This window comes from Harpia harpyja, chromosome 20, assembly GCF_026419915.1.
Source record: "Harpia harpyja isolate bHarHar1 chromosome 20, bHarHar1 primary haplotype, whole genome shotgun sequence".
Classification (NCBI taxonomy): Eukaryota; Metazoa; Chordata; class Aves; order Accipitriformes; family Accipitridae; genus Harpia; species Harpia harpyja.
In genome coordinates this window covers 16,516,692-16,532,147 of record NC_068959.1, presented here as the reverse complement: position 1 = coordinate 16,532,147, position 15,456 = coordinate 16,516,692, and the positions used below count along the sequence as shown (strand labels likewise).

Here is a 15,456-nt window from a genome sequence, read left to right as displayed (position 1 = left end):
CTTGGGGGTGTTGGTTGACGAGAAGCTCAACATGACCCAGCAACGTGCACTTGCAGCCCAGAATGCCAATGGCATCCTGCGCTGCATCAAAAGAAGTGTGACCAGCAGGTCGAGGGAGGTGATTCTCCCCCTCTACTCTGCTCTTGTGAGACCCCACCTGCAGTATTGTGTTCAGCTCTGGTGCCCCAAACATAAGAAGGACATGGACCTGTTGGAGCGAGTCCACAGGAGGGCCACAAATGTGATCAGGGGGCTGGGGCACCTCTCCTGTGAAGAGGGGCTCAGAGAGTTGGGGTTGTTTAGCCTGGAGAAGGCAAGGCTCTGGGGAGACTTTATAGTGGCCTTCCAGTACTTAAAGGGGGCCTACAGGAAAGATGAGGAGGGACTCTTTATCAGGGAGTGTAGTGATAGGACGAGGGGTAATGGTTTTAAACTGAAAGAGGGTAGATTTAGATTAGGTATTAGGAAAAAATTCTTCACTGTATTAGGGTGGTGAGACAGTGGAACAGGTTGCCCAGAGAGGTTGTGGATGCCCCATCCCTGGAAGTGTTCAAGGGCAGGTTGGATGGGGCTTTGAGCAACCTGGTCTAGTGGAAGGCGTCCCAAGAGGTTGGAACTAGATGATCTTTAAGGTCCCTTCCAATCCCAACCATTCCACTCCATTCCATTCTACTGAGGAATCAGGAATGTTTTATTGTTTGTATTTTGGACTACTCTGCACATCTAACTTGAATGCAGATGGCTTCAACTATTGCTTTAGCACAACCTCGGGGGAAACCAGAGTATGGCCTGCTATCTAAAACTCCCAGGGAAATGGCATTTGGGTAGCCTGCCCATCTGTCTGATGTGCTGGCCAGTTATAAGGATTACAGCCATAGTTTACTGCTCGCTGCTCCGCCCAGTTTATCAGTTCTTCCATGGAGGAAGTTCTCAGTGTTCTTGGCCCTCATACAGGCTCCAGATGGTTCTTTGGTAAAGCTTCTCAAAACCATTTTTGCCACCTACGTGTGCCAGAAGTAGTCTTATGCAGAATTATTATTTTCAGTATTGGAGAGAGACAAAGAAAAAGACAGCATCAGGGAAAGTACAAACATGATTAAAGGTTGTAGCATAACAGTAGTCTTCTTCACTTTTTCTTTCTCAAATCTAAAGTTTTGCTGGTCGTTGGAGTAAAATTAAAGTCAGGCTTTATTTTCTTTTTCCTGCTGTACACATGTTATAGTCAGAGAGCATTACAAGCAATAAGAGTATACGCACCCCCCCAAAAAAACCCAGAAGAAAAACCACAAGATTCGTACTCTGCAGAAGCATCCAAGAAAATCTATTCCGTGGCTTCAGTGTGCAAGTGCACTGAAAGAAGAACTTGGTACTGAAATATGTAAAATGACTGACATTGCTATTCATTTCATCATAAAAGGTAGGACACTAGTAGCCCTTCAGTAAATCCACACTATTACTGATTACCTTCTCATGCTTGACACGTTTGCAAGTAGATTTCAAATCTACGATCATGGTCTTTCCAGGGACTGAGGTTAGGCTGGCTATCATGTACAAAAGGCATAAAATTAGCCTTTTATGAGTCTGGCTGCACCTCTCCTCCTCAACCCAAGATGGTACACACACAGGTCTAAAATCAGACTTTGCTTGTGAAGAGCAAGGCAAAACTGGCATTGGGTACTTAATCATTTTCCATAGTTTCCATCATTAAGTTTTCTCCCCATTCATCAGTGCACCCGCGAATACCTAGTAATTCCTTTTGCAATGAGTATACATTCCTGTAAGACCCCTCCTCGTCACTCTTGCTAGCCCTTGCTAGTTTAGCTCCAGTTGACCTTAAGCCTTCCCAGTTTTGCCCATCCGAACATTTTTTTTCCCCCAACACTGTTACTAATCTCCATGTGATGAGCTACGTAGGTTCACACTATCAAGAAATAAGTTTCATTTTTTGCATTAGTTTTCAAGCACATATGCAGGTCCATCCATATGCAGTTAGCGCTAAATGATAGTCATTCACGACTATGGTAGTAGCAAAGGTCCTTCCCTCTCAACACTGAAAAGGCAGGGTGGTTTCTCTTGGCTTAGAGAGAGCAGTTCATATCCTGATCCTGCAGTCCTAGCTCATTTCTTTCTAAATCTCACTTACGTATGCCAAATTCTTGTGATTTAGGAATGCACTCTTGGCCATACAGATGAAGATTACAGATCAGTAAGCCCTTCTGAAACCAAACAGGAGCTTTAAACTGGGTTATAAAATCTACAGAAAAATACATAGTACTTTGAGAACATATAAAACAAAGTTCGTATTTTGAACTATACTGTTTCAAATTGTAGATTGACGCATAAAAGTATATATATGTAGGGCCATGCATATTTAGTCCTCTGTCTTTATGGCAAACTCTTCACCAACTTGCTTTGTAGTTGCAAATTAATAAAACATCAGGTGCAACAACAATCCACACATTGATATGAAGTATCTCCTAAATAAAGCAGAAATAGTCAAGCTCGCTCTTGTCTGTCACATGGAAAATCACACAATAAATGCACTATAAGAGCTGATAGATTATAGCTCACCTAACCAGCACAGGTTAACTAGATAGCTATATTTCAATTAAAGAAAAGAGCCAATTGTTGCATGTCTTATTATCATACTAAAACATCTTGGCAACAATTAATAGCTACCCAATTCATAGAAATTACCTTCATTATTTTTGAAGCAGCTACTTTCTTTGAATGTAATGACTAAGAGAAAAGAAACAGATGTTTCTGTTGCTAAGGAGATTGAATAAAAAAAAAAGAGAGATAAAGCAAATATTTAGAATATTTTTTTAAAAAGGAAAATTCTTTCCACTTGGATTTAACTACTTGCTTTATAACCAGCAGCACAGCCAGCTATCATATAACAAAACACCAGTGTGTTTCTTTTTTTGCGTTGTGATTGTTCTACTGTAATATATTCTGCATATTTATTCTGGTACACCACAGCATAACAAATGAAGATGCCTAGACACATACACCAACATCTCTATGTCTTGAGTAGCTGCAGATGCTCATTGTCAAAAGTGGATATCTGCATAATACGCTAAATTTCTGCTAAAGTGAGGGAAACTTCAACTGTCCATGAAATGTGCCACATCACAGTTACGACAAAGCTAATATTAAAAAATAAGAAGAAAGATGCAATCTTGTAAAATAACAAATCTCTCTAACAGTAGGCAGATTGTTTTAATGTACATGTTCACATTACTGCAATTAACCTTGTGTTGTACAAGCATGGACCAGATTGCCAGAGGGTATAAAAAGCTAGGTGAGTAAAGACCTGTAAGAAATAAAGCTGCTTCTACTGCACATGCTCAAAAAGGCAAGATTATACCCATCTGCCAGTAAAACAGGTAAGCAGGTGCTAGGTTAAAAAAAAAATCCAGTAAAAATCCAGTTATATTGAGTTTATTATACCAAAAATATAATTTTAAATTATTCTATTGAAACTCATACTTTGAAAGTTAGGTATGTTTTGGTTTTCTATAGTTGATCATGTAAGACAATGGTAGTCATATTGGTTTTCCACTTCAAGTCACTGTAAACATACTAACATTACAAGAAATGTTTATGTAAATGACAAACTTGTATAAGGCACAGTGAAACCGAGAATAAATAATAGCTTGAAGACAACTAGCAAACCACAACCTTCCCTGCATACAACTTCAAATTTAAAAGAAGAATAAAAGGGTAGAACAAAAATTATTTCTGCTATGAATCATCTTGCCTCGTATACTTACTGGAATTGCAACACTGCTACAGTGCAGCATAATCTTGTCACTCTCCAATGCCCTACTGACATGTTTTTCTACTGCATTATTAGCACCCTTGGAGGACTCCCTATTACTCAAAACTGATTTATTCTTGCAAGGTATCTTGCTCACTCTAATATCTCCTTTCCTGCAGTCAATAGCAGCCATCTCCAGGATGACATCTGAGCCTGTTTTCAGGCTTATTGTAACTGATTCATGTCCCAGCTTCAGTGGCAAATATATATAGCTGTCAGATGGAGTACTGATGGTGGTAGCTCTTCCCGATACCAAAACGTCTGTAAGCGTTGAACATTTTGATTTCTCACTGTGATGGCAGTTTAGCTCTATCTACTTCTTCTGTTTTCTTTCTATAAAGCCTGATTTTCTTAAGATCCTTTCCAAGCAGATATAGCTTGCCGACTAAAAGTTAACCTGTGATTTGATTTCAGACTGATTCAGAACTGCGGTGTATTTTATAACAGGCATTCAAAGCCTAATGAACCAGTTTATACCTGCTACTTCTATAAACACAAACAGTGCAATGAAAAGCAAAGGAAAAACCTGAAGAAAATGTCTGTTTACACAAGATTCCCTTCTCTTAAAGATTTTTTTTTTTCCTTTGTCTTTAAATACACAAAAATAAGCTGTTCATGAGGGCAAAGGCACCAGCCTGGACTGGAATGAATGGAACTGAAATGCAGCTTTAGCCACTCATTCCTCACGTGTGTGCTCTATTCCACCAAAAACATTTATCAGACACTTACACAGCCACACTACCTCAAACTCCAGTCACAAAGTAATTACAAACAGAGGATTCCTTCCAAGAAGGAAGGTTAACCTTTTCCTTTTCATGAGGTAGCTCTAAAATAGTTCAATTCAGGATTCATCATCAAACATGAAGGGCTACATCATTCTCAAGCACACAGAATTTCTTTTGAAATCACACCAAGTTTCCAGTAAGACTTCAGAATCAGTTCCACAAAAATCTAGAATTGCCAGTACTGAGTTTTCAGTACAGGAAAGAATGGATAAAACCTTGAATAAAGGACAGATTACCAAGAGCTAGGATTTTACATTTTCCTTCATGTCAGATACCCTTATTCAGTGCTTGTAGCAGGTTACAGAGAAGTATTTCATAGAGCATCACCTGTGCCGAGCTATAACTCTTTTCTTTGGGCTCTCCAAGGACACCCACAGAACGCCATTTCAGAGTTTCTAGTCAAGATGTGTCTCTTTCAGCCTCATTTCAAGAAGCAGTCAGATAGATATCCTAGCATTTCCCTCAAGCTTGTATTCTAGGTCAGCCTGAATATCTACAGCATTTTCCCGCCACCCTGTGACCCACAGTCCCATATTCCAATAGAAGCAAAAAGATGTTTTGTTTTTTTTTAAATTATGACATATATTTAAACCTGCTCTTAGTTAGAAAAATCAAAGGTCAAAGCTTAAATGTGTTTTGTTTGGGGTTTTTTTCCCCCCCAAAGCCTTTTTTATACAAAAGCTCATATCCCACTGAAGTATATGAAAAATATATGAATTATACAACCATATGGCACAGAATGCAGATTATTGTTAGTAAAATGTGTACCTTACTCCAAGAAAATCCTTATAAAATACTGAATACTATCAGCATCTATTTATCAACACTCAACTTTGTATGCTTCATAGTAATCAGTCAAAAATCCAGGTTTTCAAACATCTAGTTATCTTTGCCAGTGCAGTCTTACTTGACATTTAGTGATAATTTTTTATTTTTATATAGTTAGTTTTTCTCATTACAGCCTCTCAGTCTGCATACCCATATCTAGCATCCAGTAAAAATATTTTAAGATACAGTAATCCTCCTTTTTTTTTTTTTTTTTCCCTTGGTAAATCATCTTAGACTTACTGTTCTGCTTGAATTATTCCCATCTTCCATACATCTGACAGAGGCCTGAATTTATCCAAAATAGGATTCAATTTCTCATGTACTCATGCAGGACTTGAAAAATGACAGTGTTTCATTTATTTCCTCAAATCAAATCTTGGGTCTTAAGAAATGCTGCTAAATAAATTTCCCTCCCGACAAGTATTTTTGCAGTACTAAGGCCAATGTGTGGGCACATATCCTGATAAATTTAAAGCTGCTCCTAAAACTAAATAGGTTAAACCTCATTAATATTCTACTAAAACTATAACAAAGACAGAAACGTAAAGAAATAGCTTCTGTTCTTCCTTAAAATATGTTTTAGTGAAACAAGTAATTGGTGATGCGGCACAATTTACAAAAGCATGGGTAACATCTTAATTCTACTTCTGTAATCATTCATATTACAATGATCCATTTTAATTGAATATATATCCTTGTTCTTTCATCATGCTGAACTATTGCTGATAATTCCAGGAAGTGTTCATTTTACTGTATTCGTTAAGAAAAAAAATCAAAACCATTTTCCAATGCATTGTTTCTTATTTGGGATGCATATTTTAGGTGAGGGGTGAGGAATGGGAAAAGAACACTGCAGCAATACTGATTTATTGGATAGTTTATAATTGAGAGTAATTTACTGTAAGAAAGTTTTATGCTTACACAGGACGGTATTCAGCCTTTGCTGCCAAAATAGTTACGCAGGAGAAGAATCAATAGCAGAAGTTACATTGGTTTTGTGGTTCCATTTCTGAGTGCAAATATTTTATTTATCAGGTTGTGATTGGGAGTTTGGTGCTTAGGAAATAAAAGACAACTATTCAAAAACACAAGTATATAAAAAAATCAATTGAAAGGAAATAATTTGCTTTAGGGAAGGATAAGAGCATACTTTAAAATAAAACTGTTTACAAGACTACGTATTTAAGGAATACAGAATTTTTCCTCACATCCATTGACTACTACTTCAGCAAAATGGTATCTTGTATCTTTAAAAGATACAAAGAAGTGCATTTGTGCAATTTCATGGAAGTGGAGTTTGGGGGTTTGCAGGAGAGTTGTTTGTTGGTGTTTGCATTTTGGTTTAGTTTCGGGGTGGTTTGGGGTTTGGCGGGGGGGGGGGGGGGGGGGCAGGTTGTGAGCACAGAACTACAGTAGAAGGGGGAAAGGAGCCAGAAAATTAAACAGTTATGAAAAGCAGTAAGTATAAGCACACTAGAATTTACTGTTAACTCTCACTGAAGGTGCCTCTCAGGAGCTGGTCAAAACACATTACAGGATACAAAGGTATGTGCAACTGGCAGAAGTAGCCCTGGAATTTGGCAGAAACCACGCAAACAAGACTTTAATCTATAGGCTCAAAACCAGAGCATTAGTGTTGGTGATGGATGCTGTCACTTAGAAGATCTGTGAACACTGGAAACTAACAAACCAAACATGATAAAGAGAGGCACAGTAAAAAGAAGACTACTTCAGCAATTTTCTCAAGTAGTTTTGATTATTCATACCAATGTGAGTTTACAGAAGGTTTTCAAACCATACAGAATATGCTTTTTTACACAGAGTGGCAGCCCTTTTTCTTTAAGGTAGTTACTTTCTAAAGGCTTTGATCCACCGTGATGGGATGATAGCAGCCTTTGTTGAAAAGAAAACAAATAAAACCCCAAAACAAAAAGCAAACCTAACAAATATGCTGAAACATTGATGTCACAGCAATGGTCTCTGAATAATACACAAGATGTTGGAGAAGGACACAACGGAGGGAAATGAGTCTCAGTATTTGTCTAGGAACTGATGGCGAGTCTTTGTCAGTTGTATGAAGAAGAACAAATCAAAAGGCAGGAACAGGCAGTGCTCAGAGGCTGGACAAACAACACAGAAGGGAAGTAATTGAGAAGTTACCAGCACTTCTTCATCACACCAGCAAATCCACAGGAACACAAATATAATGAGCGAAATAAAGAATGGAGGATCCTGGTTCAACACTGCAAAGTAAACAGCAGAGCCTACAACAGGCTGAAAACAAGAGATATCACCAGCACCCAGGACAGAACCCAGGACAAATTCCCAACCCCAAACCCATAGCTAAGGAAAATTCACTGTGGCATGTAAAGACAGATTATCTCCCAAAACCTGAAAGCCCCCCAAATAAAACCCCAAATCAGCTGAAGTAATATACTGTGTGCGATCTTCCTGTGGTTCTTCCCCCGCCCTGGAGATCTGTGAGGCCTCCTCTCTAAGCTGGAGGAATTGGTGGAAATCCTCTTACGCAACTACTTCACTGCTAGTGAAGGAAGGCTGTGCTCCTCACAAACATCACAGCATTAAGCTCTCTTGTCCTAGCATGTCTCTCAACTCAAATCAAACCCATAGCAAACTCCCACAGCCATACAATGGGGAGCAGAAGGAAGGAATTTTTTTCCTCAGTACCTGAAAATCCTCGCTGGCCTCAATATTCTCCAGAGGAATGTAAAAAAGCAATATACAGGATCTAGCCACCATTTTGAAAGGTTTAAATGGACACATTCTCAACCTCAATTACTGCAGGGAATTATGAATGCGATTTCACATTCAGCTTTGCTCCTGACCTGCTGTCTGACCTTGGGAGATCACTCAGTGATGTTTAGGTTCCCTCATAAAGAACAGGCAGCAAAAACAAACAAACCAAGACTACAGCAGGGGATTTTTAGATTGAGCTATCAGGTGTTCTGAAATTTTCACTGAGGACCTACTTCTGCAACCTTTTCCTGACAAACTGCAGTGAGATACAGAGCAAAAGTGAGAGCTTCTGGACCAATATCTTTTATCACTTATTGTTTGTTCTCCGGGAATTTGGTATGAGAAGTACTTGTCAATCTGTTCTTTAACTACTTGAAGATGAGCTCTGAAGATCCCTTCAAACAAATATATGAACTTTTCCATAGAGTATATAGATACATTTATAATAGTAAAAACAATTTTCAGGAATCCCCTATTTAATTTTTCTAATTATACAGAATTGGCAGAAAACTGTCATGAAACTCAGACTGTAAAAAAATAAAAATTGATCAAAAAAACCCCTGCACAATCCCACCAGATTTTCTCTTCCAATATGAAGAATTACTTATACTGAAGCATTTCTGGTTTTCTCATTTTAATTTTCTTATACTACATAAATTTTGAAAATTCAAAGATTCAGGCACTTATTCTAAGTGCCTTATTTTATAAGTAGGGAGCACAGATCTTAATGGTCTAATAACTGAAGAAATACAGAGTCATGGAGTCAGAAAATAACCTTTTAGTAGAAAATACATAATGACAACCAATTGACTCATTGCAAACAATGCAGAAGAATGTCAGTGTGAGTGAAAGAATTCACTTGGAATTTGGTGCTTGCCACATCTAAACCCCACGGTATTTCCGTGCTTTGAAAGACATACGATACCATTTAAAATGTTATATTAAACCAACTCCAATTATAAGATTTATTTTACAATCTAGTTTCTTAAGTAGTATTGCCACTGAGTTAAATGACTTGAGTAAGACTTGTCAGGCGTATCACAAAAAATTGTATTGGTAAAATTAAAATCCACAAAACCCCTCAACATTTTAAAAAGTTTTAAATTTTTATGGGAGTCAATCAACTGAAGGTTATATTTCCTTTGCTTTTGAGCTACTCCTAAGCAAGATAGCCTACTTCTTCTGCTGGACACATTGGGATAAATGTGTTACTGCATGTAATTACATGAATTCCCAGAGCGTATGTACAACATTAATTAAATTATAGGGTATCTTGTGAGCATTCTGTCCAGCAGTTAGAGACACCATAAAAGAACAGATAATTTGAAAGGTTCTTCTCATTGTTTATCCTTTCTTTGCACAGCATATATTATAGGATACATGATTTACAACTTTATGATATGGACCCATTCATATAGACTAAATAGTTTTTGTTGTGTTAAGAATCTGAATAAAAGGCTCACTTGAGTGAAGAAAAATTTCTTTTGATGTCCGGAGCAATTATTTCCTAACATCCTCATTTGATCCTGAATTTGTCAGGATGGGCAACTCCAGCAAATGAAAATCCAGGTAGGTAGGAAAAAGGCGTATTTCTTGTAATGAAGCATACTGAAGTAATTCAGTTGGGCTGGAAAAGACTGAAGCAGATTCTGTAAAGGAAAGTGCTGAGACAAATTGCTTTCCTCTACAAAAACACTTTCCTGCAGAGATCTTTCTAGGCATTTTTCAAGCATAGATGGAAGAACTTCGGTCAACAATATAAACACATCTCAGAGCAAAACAACATACAAAACTGAAGTTGTGACTACTCACTGAAAGGGGAGGTCAGCAATGCTTTATTTTGCAGTCGTTGTGGGTTGTGTCTTTAGCTCATCAGGTGAGAGAGAATTCTTAATGCATTAGGCAATGAGAAGCAAGAAGGATCTGCCAGGAAGAAAAGAAAAAAAAAAAACTTTCAGAAAAAATGAACTGTAAAATACTAATAATAAGCAAAGACTTTAAAAGTATTTTGGTACTTATCTCTCTCAGATTTTAACTACCAAAAGGGCAACACAGTCTACTCACTCTAGGATGTAAAAAGTAATCTTCTAGATGCATCTTTCCTTATGCCTCTCATTTTCCCTCCTCCCTACCCCGAATGTAGACACGCAAGCAATGAGATGGCTTACTCATTTAATTTTTACACTGCTAAAACTAGGAGTAGTAATGGGCCATGTCCTCTCTACTCAATTCCCAAAGAAAGAAAAGACATGATAATCTTGGATAGAATTCCTCAAAACTTTTGAGTCAAGACATTTTTTCCTCCAGGTATCTTCACTGCAAAAAGTTTAAATTAAAGTACTCCTAGCTGCCACCACTTCGCAGACCACGTTGTTGCTTCCTCTGTCAATTTATTCTTCTCCTTCTCAGTATGTAATACTTTATACTACCTGTTGGTTCCCACATTTTCTTCAGAATTTTCATTATCCTCAAAAGTAATTTTGGAAAAGAAAAATTACCTAACACACCCGCAGCCTCAGCAATTGATTTATTTTTCACCTGGTCAATGAAATGATACAGGTAGAGCCACAACTACTTGTAAGGTGACTTGGAAAAAACATAGATTTCACCTTGCATCATAAAATCGAATGCTAAGAAATAACGGTGGAGAAGTGATTGGTCATGCTGCCAAAGAAATTCCAACAGTTGATACCCACCCACTCAAAAAATACAAAATCACCACAGGCTGGAGGTGGGAACAGACAAGCTAACCATCAACACTAGAGCCACATATTTCATAAATGCATACAAAAACCTATAAAGACAAGTTAATGCTTTCCACTGTTACGCATGCAACTTTTAAGCAATTTTCTTTTGACATTGAGGGTATTTAACACTGCCAGCTTTATCTATTGCTTTCACTGAATTTAAATTAATGGTACTTATTTTTGGTTAAAAAAGAAGCTTGATGTACTAGCACTACTTAACTGCTGAGGCCTATCTCCCTGGAAATGAATAGGCATAATTGTATTTCAGGCCAACAGCTTTCCATAAAGCATCAATTATTTAAATAAGACAAAGAATTCAATACACGTTGTACATTAGTATCATGTAAAATCTTTAAGGCCAGAATCATGGCATAAGATCTCCTAAGAATATGAATCAATGTGAAAAAACCCTGGTGCTTTTAATTTGCAAATGCGAAAGCCGAAATACAGATAACCTCACTAATTAGGGGTTGGAATGCAGTCTTTACTTTCATAATCTCCTTATTTTCACTATTATGCTTACTTTCTTTTGTGCAATCCTATCAACCTATGCCTCAATGCAAATTACAGTTCTATTACATACCTCCTGCTTTGGTAATTCTGTGCCATTTACAGTATTTGCTTATAATTGCTAATTCTTTTATACCTTCCCTGTTTGTATATCACTATTTCAGGAACTGCTGAATTTGGAACAGAAACATTCATAAGAGCAGCATCAGGTTACACTGAGATACAAACACCGATAATCTACCAAGAAAAAGAACAGTAAGTAATTTGTGAGCGCTAAAATCTGCCTCAAGTCAGACTCATGCAAAAACTGGCAGCCGGATGTGTAGGATCATCTTTTAATCCTCAAAAAAGACCGTCTTATACATGCTTTTAAAACTGATTATGGGGAACCGTCGACCAACAGACACACACGTGTGGCCACTCCCAGCTAAACTTGAGAAGTATTTTGACTCCGAAAGCCAAAATAATTGGAGCACACAGCACTCCTGCTCCGGCCAGGAGGCAACGGGTCGTGCAGAGCCCAGCCCGTCCGCGGGAGGTGCCTGTCAGCCCGCTAACCCCGTCACGCACCGCGCCACGCCGGCCAAGAAGCGACTGCGTGGAGCCCCGCCATGCATGCTGGCTCTTATGTGACTGTCATTGTGCTGCTGGTATCGTGTCTTCTCATGTAGCAATTTGGAGGGAAGGGACAAAAGATGATGCAGAAATGACTTTAAAAGATGACTAAAGGAAGGACAGAGTTTTTCAAACTCAGGGAAGATTTAAAAGCATTTGATTTTCTTTCTCCTCTGACACTGTAAAAAAAACGCGGTAGTGCTACAGTTACTGTTTTCAGTTTCTCCTTTCACCTGTTTTACGTGTGAGAGGTCCAAAGAAAGATGAAATGGCCTAGCTATAACTGAATAAAAGCAACAAAAAACCATCCTAAGTCCATGTAGTAAATTAATTAACAAAAATTAAAACAAGTTTTGTGTTTCATTATAGCATTTTTTCAGTAACCTACTTGTTACCAGGACTGGCTAAAAATGCAGTCTGACAAGCTGAAAAGTCTCTCTAAATTCCAACAAATAATTTTTTACCTTGATGTGCCTTTCTGTAAGAGGACAGGTGACAAATATTTGTATACATCTACCAGCATTTAGCAAAACCAAGCAAGAAAAGAAGCAAAAATAGACCAGATGGAGTCGTTCCTTTCAGACTTCTCTTACAATAACAAATTATACCAGATTCTTTAAAAATAATTTCAGTAGATACTACACAACCAGCATAAAAGTAAAGTACACTACTTATCAAAAGAGAAGGCACGTCCCATATACCAGCCTGTCACTGACACTAAGCATTTCTAGAGTCCGAGACACTCTGTCTCTCTTCTAATTTATCAGCGTCTAAAGATGAGAGTTGATTATTTTCTAAGGAGCAGGAGGAACAGGGGAATACCTTTCTAGTACCTGGAAAAGCATCTATTTGCTTCACAGCCGTACTGCAAGTTTATGACAAAACTGTCATCAAATGGTTAATCAATCAGTGAAGAAGATAAATGAGAATTAAGCTTGTATTGAAAATAACCTAAAAAAGGGCAATTTTGCCAGTTACATTGTTGTTAATTGTACGGGGTGTCAGTGCCCCGGCGCTGGCAGGGAGGCTGCAGGGGCCTCTGTGAGGAGAGGCCGGGGCTGCCTCGTGCCGGGCACGGCCGGTTCCCGCTGGTTCCGGCCGGTTCTAGCCAGCTCCACAATGGCCCTGCCACAGGACCCTCCACTAGAGCGGAGTTTGCACATTTCCGTAATCCTTTTCAACGTTAGTGAAAAGGGTGCCTATTTTGCACAAATACTTACCACGCTTAGGCCACAGTCTATGTTGCCATTTAATTTTCAGCTAATACCACAGTAACAGTGCACCTAATAAGAGTACAGAGGTGTTAATCAAATGTAAAGAAGGGTTGTAAATTACTTTGAGTGCCACTGGAGTAATTGATATAGAAATCCATAAATTCATTGTATGCTCCAAGATCTGGTCCTTACAGAGTAATCTGCCGGTACTATTGAGATGGTATCTACAAGCAGTCAGACACTTAAAAACTTTGAGAAAGGATTTGGCACACTTCCTGCTGTTGCATGTCTTGCCCTTGTTAACAATTAATTAATGAGTCATGTTTCTTGGATGACGGTTATAGATTACACACGCAGTAATGATGAAAATGGAATATCACAGCTGCAAGCATATAAAAGCCAGGGAACTGCAAAATCTACATAACACAGACAATTTGTATTTGGTCCTGGTCGGTCATACTTCACGTTGAAGTCTAGTATTAATATTTTTAATTTTATTTTTTTTTTTAGTGACTAGGTCACTTAGTACAAGGCACTCGCCTACTGGGTGTCACTAAAACATTTTCCTGCTCGTTTTTGAAACTGCTGGCCCCAGGCCAGGCAGCCTCCCCTGACCCATCACTGCAGCCCCCAGTGCCACGCAGCACTAACCACTCGATGTTCATCGCACCCGAGAGGCCACTATTCCCATTTAATTGGCTGGGATCTTCGCACAGGAAGATTGAAGAAGTCTCTACTAACACCGTGTGCCCAATTTTCATAGCACTTAGCATTATACAGCACTTTGCGTGCTATAGGATAGCTCTGGGTGCCTTCAGCTGTAAGCTGAGAATGATAAACATTTTTTATAAATTAAGGTATCCAGTAAGTAAGGAACAAGTAAGCATTTACCGTCTCTTTCATACAGGTATCTATCACCACACAGAAAGCTATGAGACACGGACATTCCAGTTCGCCTCTCTCCTCAACACTGCAGCCAGGCGAATACATTAGCAGCAGTCACCATCTTTGTGTGCAGGCTAAAAGAGACAATACTCTCCTTACCTCAGCAACTGGCTTCCTAGTTTTGCAACATCTCCCCTCCTTTGAGCCAGGACAGGAGCAGGTGTGGTTACTCAATGAACCTGACTGGGCAACTTTACCAAAATATTCCCTTTTCTTTTGTCTCCTTCTGCCACAGTTTTAGTCTCTACCAGTTCTTTAATCTGGGTCCATGTATTGCCATGTAAGTATGTAATGCCAGCACATGGGGCTGGGGGGGAGTGCACAGTGCAGGAATGAGCACAGAGGAATGTCCTGATCAAGTGCTGACAACTGATGGCAGAACTGTAGTGTAAGACAACATGCAACCATGTACATTATAAGATGATCCCCCTCCTGAACTCTTTGTTTCATTGCCTTCACCCCAGCAGAAAAAAAAAACAAAAACAACCAAAACCCACAAACAAACCAGTGATCTTACAAATGACACCATACTTGGCTTCACAAGACTAATTTCTTCTTAGACAGCATCTGATCAAAATACTGCATAAAGGAAGCGTTCTGAGGAAAAGATATCATCATGCAACTTCACCCAAAGGCCACGACAAATTCAGGTTAAAGATTTTACTTTTGGCTATTGAGTCCTTTACTTTTCCTCCCCTCCCCCCTTTTTTTTGGCAACTTGAATAATTGCACTCTAATGTAGCCCATTTTTCAATAATGACAGGTAGATGCTTGTAGAGGGTGTACTTGTAAGTAAAACTGTACACAGTATTTAAAAAATTAAGAAATCTAGTACTTTTATGTCAACTCACTTTGAATGTACAGTGCAAACTTTATATTCAATGGATAGCATTATCATCCTGAAGAAACTTATATAAACTAAAGCTTTATAAAATACCAAACATTTCAACAAATCAGGGAATATCTAGAATTTGTATACATTTGATATTGCACATAGATACCAGTTACTGAAAGCGATATTGATCAAAACCTAACACCTTTGACAAATGAGAGTAAAACTTTCAAGATACGTTTTTCCTCATCCTGACATCAATACATATATTGGAAATTAGGTTCATGAGCTTTAGGCCAAACTTGAAAGAAAAAATACTATTTCTTCTTCTGTGGCAGTACACTCCCCCCAATAGGAAATGAAACTTCTCCGGGCAGGGAGAAGATTAAAAAAAACCCCC

General features: G+C 38.5%; 1 protein-coding gene across 13 annotated transcripts in view; it reads right to left on the bottom strand.

Moving 5' to 3' along the window:
- Positions 1–15,456, bottom strand: part of TENM2 (teneurin transmembrane protein 2) — a 716,298-nt gene that overhangs the window by 626,100 nt on the left and 74,742 nt on the right. For all 13 annotated transcript variants that reach the window (XM_052816231.1, XM_052816228.1, XM_052816232.1 and 10 more), the window contains exon 2: positions 10,006–10,116. The gene's annotated coding sequence lies outside the window, so the exon portion shown is untranslated. The remainder of the gene's footprint in view (positions 1–10,005; positions 10,117–15,456) is intronic.